The sequence below is a fragment of the Malurus melanocephalus genome, unplaced genomic scaffold (genome assembly GCF_030028575.1).
Source record: "Malurus melanocephalus ecotype Western Australia unplaced genomic scaffold, MMel_1.1 scaffold_636, whole genome shotgun sequence".
Classification (NCBI taxonomy): domain Eukaryota; kingdom Metazoa; phylum Chordata; class Aves; order Passeriformes; family Maluridae; genus Malurus; species Malurus melanocephalus.
Window position 1 is genome coordinate 81,034 of NW_026623868.1, and position 8,764 is coordinate 89,797.

The 8,764-nt window shown below is 48.7% G+C and overlaps 1 protein-coding gene across 3 annotated transcripts in view; it reads right to left on the reverse strand.

Annotated features, from left to right (window-relative positions):
* Positions 1–5,849, reverse strand: part of ATP8B1 (ATPase phospholipid transporting 8B1) — a 19,302-nt gene extending 13,453 nt beyond the window's left edge. The window contains exons 1-3 of one of the 3 annotated variants that reach the window (XM_057383483.1): positions 5,810–5,849; positions 5,350–5,500; positions 3,006–3,109 (exon numbers count right to left, since the gene is read on the reverse strand). The gene's annotated coding sequence lies outside the window, so the exon portion shown is untranslated. Of the gene's footprint in view, positions 1–3,005; positions 3,110–5,344; positions 5,501–5,785 lie in introns of all 3 variants that reach the window. The other 2 variants (XM_057383481.1, XM_057383482.1) reach the window with 2 other exon arrangements.
* Positions 5,850–8,764: the final 2,915 nt, after the last annotated feature.

The following is an 8,764-nucleotide window of genomic DNA, read 5'->3' on the forward strand; positions in this document are numbered from 1 at the left end:
TTAAGAGAGGAGATCTCATTAAGTGTTACCCTGCAGGCAGCACAAGTGCTCAGTGCTGCGGGCACACCATTAACATTCTGCAGGAGCAATGGGATCACGCCCGGGGCTGGCTGRGAGCCTGCACAGAAATTCCCAAAGTGGGGAAAGAGCCAAGAGCTGCTGTGGGACACAAGGTAAAGGAGTCCTCTCGTGAGAGGCTGATAATTGGTTTAGAGTTGAGTTTCTTGACACCTAGTCTGGAACAACTCTCTGGGATGGCAGGGTGGTGTCAGAAGGTCAGAGGAAGGTGGGGAGTGATCACAATGTGAAAGGGGAGATGGGAGGAACCAATAGCACAGAGCTATTGAAAAGAGGAAAGCACACATCCAGCAATACCTGGGTGCAGGAACACCCAGCAGAATCTAAAGGGGAACAAACATGGCAAGAAGAGAGGCGGCCACTACTGATTTTTGATGTGGTCACTATTCTGTAGAAATAGTTGGGACAACACAGCTGTTAAATACTACTTCATAAAATACTCAGAAAACACTTCCAAAAATTGGTTCTTGGGTGCATGCTCCTCATTTTCTAGTTCTGATTTGACAACAGTTCACCCTGTTTAAGATCAGTCACACAGCAGAAAACCTTACATTAACCCCTTCACTCTAGAGGAAGCATCAGCTCACACTGCCCAGAGCGTGGAGAGCTCCCAGCTCTGCCCCCCACTTGTGAAATCCTGCTGATCTAACAGCAGTATGGATATATGGGGAGGAAAGGGGATCAAAACAGTATTGAGCACAGGTTTGAGTATACCTGCCCCAGTTTATTTACTAAAAGGGCAAATTGCACAGTTCTTCAGTCACTCAGGTCTTGTGTCTATTCCTGCCTCGGTGCAAGCATCAGATAATTTGGGATAAATTAAACTGCATTTGGTTCAAGGCAGTAAACAACAACCAAAACCAAACTCTAAATTCTTCTCTGGAGACACACTGCACATGACACTGCTGCAAGAACCTGGGGTCACTTCCTGCAAATCAGATCATCATTCAGAGGGCCCTGAAAGGTAACAGATCCATCTAGAACAAGGGACATGTATAGCAAAAGGATTAAAATGCCACTGAAGCTGTCATTGGTGGTTATTATGGATATAAAGAGCTATGCTCTGAGCACAACAAGGCTCAGCATTACACACCTGCTGGCCACCACAGGCTGCATGTTCCTGTCCTTGGCACCCTGTTCTGCACAGCCTCACACACTCTGGCAGTGCCAAGTTCCACAGCTGCTCAAACCTGGCCACGCTCTGTTCTTTCAGAGCACAACAACAGCAGTATTTCGAGTCATAAAGCAAACTCAAATAGTACAAAAAGTAACTCAGAGAGACCCTTGTGAACTATTGCAGGTCTCTGGAGTTAAAATAGGACAAAAAAAGCTACAGCAAAATGTTTCACCAATTTAACTTGGCATTAAAAAAGTACTTAAGGGCAAAGGGTGATCCTCAGACATGTAAGATTTATTTCTTTACTACATATTACTGGAGCTGCAAAACAAAACCTGTTTATAGGAGGGCTGAACACACACTCCCAAAACTGCACTAGGAAACCATGTCTGACATCAACCTCTGGGGTGGGGCTCCCACAAGGACTTGCTGGCAGTGCATGATCATTCCAATCACATTTTCCCTAAGAGACAGCAGTAATTATTCTTCWGCTGTACCACACTGCTCACCTTTCCAGCAACAGAGACTCTGAGCTGAAAAGGCTCCATTAAAAATGTATTCAGCAATTCATCTCCTGGAACCAGATCTGCTGCAGGGAAACAGGCAAATCATAAACTGGATTTGTTTCCAATAGAAGGGATGGATCACTGATTGTGCAAAGCAGATATGGAATTGCTGGTAACAAGTGCTWGGACAGGCAGATAGAAGGATCCTCTGAACAACTCAAACCTTCCAGCTAATCTTTATGACATATTCACAGGGAAAAAAACAGCACTTACTCAAAATAGCATGAATCAGCACAAAAAGGCCAAGGAAATAACCTTCAGTCCAAACACTGCTGAGCTTCAGGTAGATTGCCATGCAAATTACATGCTAAAAGCTGATCAATTTATAGAGCTATTTCATACACAACAGCTCCAGCCACTTCCCTGAATGACTACTTTACAGTAATTGAACACCCAGAAATTATATCTTGAAGGGGTTGATTTCCCTCAGCCATTTATTCTGAAGCACACTGGCTGTTGTGTGCACCCTAAGAGAGGCACCCAACCCCTCATTTGACACGTTTTACATGCACCATTTTTAAATACAAAGTGTATCTAGTTAGATCACAACAGTACCTTAACACAGACACACTGCTGCTCTGGAGGCTGTATGAACTGGGGACTGGAATTAAGGACTAATTTCAGCTCCAAGAGACTTTTGAATTGCTGCTGTGCACAGCCAACCTTGGAACACCCACAGATCTTTCTTTGGGAGAAACCAACCCCGATGCCATAAAGACCCCAATTACCATCAGGAGACAAACACCACTGTGGCACCACCAGAGACAGCCACTGCAGAAACAAAATCATCATCTTTCCCATTATCTGTCCCAGGATTTCTCATTAACAGATCTGCAGAGCTCCATCATTTAAAGTCCAAGGCAAGGCMAGCTATCTTTGCAGAAGATAAGAGGGTTGGTAACCTTTGCTCAAGATGCAGGTTCCACTCTGAAGGGGTTTCAATCTGCCTTTTAGAGGGTGTTACCTCGCTCTCAAGGTTCATGWTATACAACAGCCCATCTTAGGGTTATTAGAGGAAAAAAGAATTGTTATTGTGAACACTTCAACTGCATTGTTTGGCATTGAAGCCTTTTGGAACTTTATAAAGAGTTCTCTTCCTAGGTATCCCCACCATCAAAACCAGCAGGTGTTTTTTAACTGGACAAAATAAAGGTCACTTCCTGCTCCCAAGGCTGGAGATTCCAGGAATAAAACTCTCCTGGCAGCATCTACAGTGGACACTGAAGCCATTTCCCTAAACTGACCTTTATCCAGTGGAGTGTGTGACTGAAACCCAGACTGCATCACAGATGCTGCCACCGGCCGCTCACGGAGAATCCTCTGTGTTCAGCTTTAAATTGGCTTCCATCTGCAAGGAAACAAAGTAGAAAATGGATTCCTCGCTGACTTCCACCTCGAAAAAATATTCTTTAGGCAAATCATTAAATTAATTTGCCTTGCAAAGCTTAAGAAAAAGGCATTTCTGGTTAGTTCTCTAGACCTTTCCATGCTGCTCTTCTCCCTCCTCTTAGGGACAAAGTCATATTGGCAAATGGGTTTTTTTGTTGACTTGTTTCCTGTTTTTCTTACCCCTTTTTATTCTTCTCATGCTTTTTGTTCTACACCTCCTTGTGCATCATTGTACAGCGTTTTGTAACGAAGAGCACCCATGAACTTACTGATTGCCCACTGTGAGGAGAAATCTCACTGTGAAAAGCCAGTGTCCACCAAGGAGTCAGAGGAGTCCTGCTTTATTGGAACAAAGGGAGAGAGTCCACTGGGGCACACTCCCATGGGGTTTTCTCTCTCGAGATTTCAGCAGGCACAGCCCCCTTTTATCCCAAACTCCCACATGGTGCCCTCTTCCTTTCCCATCAGCTGAGGTACCAGGAAGGTTCATCCTTCCCAAACCACCACAAATTCCYCCCTTGAACATGTCAGGCTGTCTGGCTTCTGCAGGAATCTTTGAGCAGACCCATTTGTCTGTGATCCCCAAGTTCACAAATCAAACTGCCTGGGCTCTTGTGGCTTGAGGCTGATAGGGACATTAATATCCTCTTCAAACAGACCCTCACCCACTGAATTGTTTGTAAAGATATTAGAGCACATCTTTCCATCACCATTAACTGAAAAGGAATTACAGCCATCAAATAAAAACCATATTTCAAGTTTATTTCAGTACCCGTGGGGAAAACCCAGCACACGTTCCTGAGGGATTCTGCACGCTTGCCAGAAAGCAGAGCTGTCACAGAGCTCAGAACGTGCCAAGCAGAGCTCAGAGCTCCTGCACCATCGGTCTGGAATCAGATTCGTGCCCTTCACCCCGACAAGCACAGGAACAGAGAGGTTAAGTGATTTGCCCAAGGCCATTGGGTAAGTCACTGACAGAGCCAGGCTTGSGTTTCAGAAGCTCCTGGCCAACATCCTGCATTCAATTACAGCTGCACAAAGCATCTCATTTAAAAGAGACCTGACAAAGCAGAGGAAGAACATCAAACCCCCTCAGATCTGAAACAACACCAACTCCAYGTTTGAGAGCAGGCAGCGCTTCACACCGATGTCATTATTCGGCCCTAAAACGACAGCTACACTGACAACAGAGCAGGGAAATAAATTGCAGCTCGTTTTAAAATAGCTTTGATACAAGTGGTTTTGGAATTCACCATTCCAAACTCCAAAGAAAAGGTCCAGAACATCCACAGGCTGTYTCACATGGTGGAATTAGTGAGCACAGTTTAGAAGTTACCCAAAACAATCTCTATGATAGCAACAGGCTAACACAGACAAACAGGTACCTGGGACAGGTATGAAAACAAYCACACTCTAATGTGAGCACCAGTGCAGAGGCTGACAAGGAAAACTTCAAAATGGCCAAATACCACTYGATTTCTGAACTAGGCTTTGGAGAGAAAGACAAATAAAAAGCCACAAACAAACAGAAAACTGTGAGCAAGCCTGACCAGCACCGACACTTACAGGGAGTTAAATCCAGGGGGTCCAGCAGCAGTGTCCCCACACATACAGGCACTGCTCGAGGGCCAGGGTGCCACCCCGAGTCCCACTGGCCCCGGTTCTCCACAGCCCCAGATCCCCCTGAGCCCCGAGATCAAACACCCTGAGCTGTTACTCATTGCCAGCACCGTTCCCTGCCAGAGCTCCCTGTGCAGCTCAGCTCTTGGGTTTCAAACCRCTCCTGCTGACACCCGAGCCAGCGCTGAAATGCTCCATTACCTCTGCATTTAGCTCAGCTCCATCCTAACTSCAAGCAAGGGATGCTATTTAAGCTGTAGGCACCAAGCACGAGATTCTGATTATTTTCTGGAGGTCAAAATATGTTTTCCAACCAAGTCCCTGGCCACACAAGTAGCTTTTCTAGTATTTTCTGTAGCAGAATTACTGTTCCTGCAGAATTGCTGCTCTGAGGGCTTTATAAACACTGACTAAAGAATAATCAGCCTGCAGCCCAAGAGGCTGTTTTCATCATTTATAGATATGGTAAAAAGCTCGGGAGCAGGGCAACCAGCCCCAGGCCATGAGAGCGGGTCAGTGCCCGGGGTGTCGGGGACACAGGAGACAGCCGAGCTGCCGGGCTGCCCGTTCTTACCTCACCTCCCAGCGAACTCCTGCGCTCTCCTTAAACTTCAGGCTGGAGAGACTGCGCTGAACTCGCGATCACCGGCCGGGCATCCCAGGGTGGGAGCGAGGGGACGCTGATCCCCAAAACAAGGCGTCGGGCTGCCCGCTGCGAGCAGGTGATGTTCTGACAGGGAAAGAGAAAGGAAGGGAAGGCGTTCCGGGTGCTGCCGGGGTCAGTGCCGGTCCCTCCTGTGCGGCGGGGCGGGTCGGGCACGCCCTGTCCCGACCCCCGGCCCGCACCGAGCGCGGCACCGCCGGGGGTGGCGGTGATGGAGGTGGCGGTGATGGATGTTCCACCACCCCGCAGCCCTCACCCCCAGCCCCGCAGCCCCGCAGCCCCTCTCCGGCAGCCCCCGGCCCGCAAAGCCCCCGGCCCGGNCGGCCCGCAAAGCCCCCGGCCCGGTCCCACCTGTGCCCGCGGGTCCCCGCTCACCCAGCGCCCCCCCGGCCCTGCTCCCGCTCCGCTCCGCTCCGGGCACCGCCGGGGGTGGCGGTGATGGAGGTGGCGGTGATGGATGTTCCACCACCCCGCAGCCCTCACCCCCAGCCCCGCAGCCCCTCTCCGGCAGCCCCCGGCCCGCAAAGCCCCCGGCCCGGTCCCACCTGTGCCCGCGGGTCCCCGCTCACCCAGCGCCCCCCCGGCCCTGCTCCCGCTCCGCTCCGCTCCGCTCCCCCGGAGCCGCCGCCAGACCGGCCGGACGGGTTTCCCCGGTTCTCCGGGCGGGGAGCAGGGGAGGGGCCGCCCAGGCCGGCTCCGTGCCCGGTCCCTGGCCAGCACAGCGCGGCCGCTCCCACCGCCGCCTCCCCGCGGAGCTCCGGGGCCGGGGGGACCCGCGAGAGATGCTGCCCTGCGGCCCGGGGGTTCTGGAACTCACCGGAGCTCCCCGCTCCAGCCCCAGCCCGGGAGAAAGATGTGGCAAAGCTCTGGGGATAGCTGGGACCTCCCTCCTGGCCTTGTTCTAAGTGACAGGATTGCTTTAGCCCTCCTTATTCACTGGACTGCACAGAGCTTTGGAAGGGCTACAGGATTTTAACCTTAAAATAGCTCAGAAGGGACTTCTGGTTCCCAAATCCTATTGGGGAAGGAGTGAAGAGCTGCTCTGGAGTGATATTGTCAACCGATGGTTTTGCTCATTAATTAACAGGTAAATTAACGGATAAAGCAATCATATTTAGGGATGTGTATGTTCAGCCATACATACATCTGTTCACAAAAAATGCAGTTTAGGGCAAGTGAAATGCAGATATGGTTACAGATCTGATTAAATAGAAAAAAAAAATGGAAAATACTTCCTGTCTCTTMAAGTGATGATGGGCTGCTGCTCTGTACTAAAAAGTGATCTTTGTTTTGGACTGGCAGGTATTGGAGAGATCACCTGGTTTATTTTTCAGCAGCAACAATACTCAATTTTATTGYGCCAGAAAAGTCTTGTTCAAGCAGGCTTGTTTTTCCTGCACCAAAAATGTGATGCTGAGTTCCAGAGCTATGTCTTTCARCACTTTTCTGTTTTACTGCCTGCCTCAAATTCCTCACCCCAGAATAAAACCGAAGTTAATTAAAATCAGGAACATTTTGGCTTAACAGAGCAGCAGAGGTTACTTGTGCCTTTGACAACTCCAGTTGTCCAGGGCTGAACATTTGGCTTCAGCTTCACTTTTCACAAGGTGGGTGCACACAAAGCCTGGTTTGTGGGACAGCCTGTCAGGAAGGAGTTTAGTGCAGATAAAAGGGCACCTGAACAGTGATTAATGGCCGATCAAATATTAGCTTTACGCTTACTAAGCACAGGGAAACAGCAGCTGTTCCTTGCTCCGGGGCCATGAGGAGGAGCATCCACCGCTGCCCCTCTCAGTCCTGATCCTGTCAGTCCCAGCAGCTACATTTTAGCTAAACTGGAATCAAAAATAATTTAGATGGTAATTCTGAAAATTACTAATCTCAGGAAAGGGCAGATGCTGCAGCTTGAATAGTTTGTGGGCAGAAAATGAATGGTGACAATTCTGCATGCTAAAAGAATCGTGTGTTTCTATGTTAAAATGTGGGGAGATTCCTCTTTTTCCTTTTGTATTTCCCATTTAAATTTTGATACATCAGGAATCTTCCTAGGCTAAAACCCTGTTTCAGTGTCAAGGAAGCTGAGCCCAGATCTTTGGGAAGTTTCAATTTCCTAACATCAATATTTAACAGAGAAGGAACCAACAAATCAATAGTCCAGGGATAACCCTCGGGGCAGAGGGATACCTTGGTGCTCCTCACACAGAGATGGGATTCCAGATTGAATATTCGTCACTAAATCAACAAAAGCGGCGCTTTCACATYGTGCCAGAACCTTGCAGTTCCTGTAAGAGCAGATTAGCAGAGACTCGTGTGTTTGTGGACACTTTCCCCAGGGAGCTTTTCTCTGCCCAGGTATTTTCCTTCCTCCAGCCAGAGCTCAGCTTTAAATGAGGCTCCTTTCCAATTGAATTMATTGCCATGGTTTGGGTTAGGGCAGCTCAGCAGGGAATTCCACAAAGGCTGAACTGCACTTGGGGAGCCCTCGTTATTTATTTTATTCCCTGGTGCTCACGGGCTCACAGACATTCGGGAATCCTAATGCAAATTGCATGGAGGTGTGAACATTTTTCCTTCTCCAGCTATTCAAAAATGCTTCCTGTGCATTCCTGATCCTGGCTGTGATCCATCAAATCTACACACAYGGATTTTATACAAGTTCCTATTTCTGTAAGCTTCTGTCCCAAGCTCGGCAGGGATTTTTCCCAKGTGAAGAGCACCTTTTTTCCCCGAAGTTGTGAAATCAGGACACCAAATGGGTCCCTTGAGTCCATCTGAACCCAAAGCTGTTTTCCTCAATAACTCCGGTGTTGCTCCTTGCTGCTGCCAACAGATGGGGAACCACACCACGGAATTGGAACAACACCACCGAATTCCCGGCGACTTCTGCCCGGCTGATTCCAGGTYTGCTGCGGTTCCTGACCGAGGCATTTTTGGCTTTAAAGTAACGCTTTGAAAGCTTTTGTGCCGTCACTCAGGATTGGTCCAGGAAGCAGCAGGGAATGAAAAAACTGTTCAGTTTGTAGTGCTTTGTGAGTTACTGGGACCTGGAAAATGCTGCCGTGGCTTGCAGGAGAATTTGGAAATGAAGGATAAGAACTGCGAATCTCTGAGCTGAGTTCTGTCCTGTTTCCCTCATATTTCCTTTCTGAATTTCCCCCAGAAGAGCTGAACTCATTGGAGTCCTGGAGCCATGCAGGCGTTTCAACACTTCATTCCTTCTCAGGTTCCCACTTGGAATTTCAGTGGGAAGGTGAATTTTGCTCACAGATTGGTCTCTGTACCCTTTTGAACATGGAAATGTTCCCATCAGAGTGCACTTAGGAAGTCTTC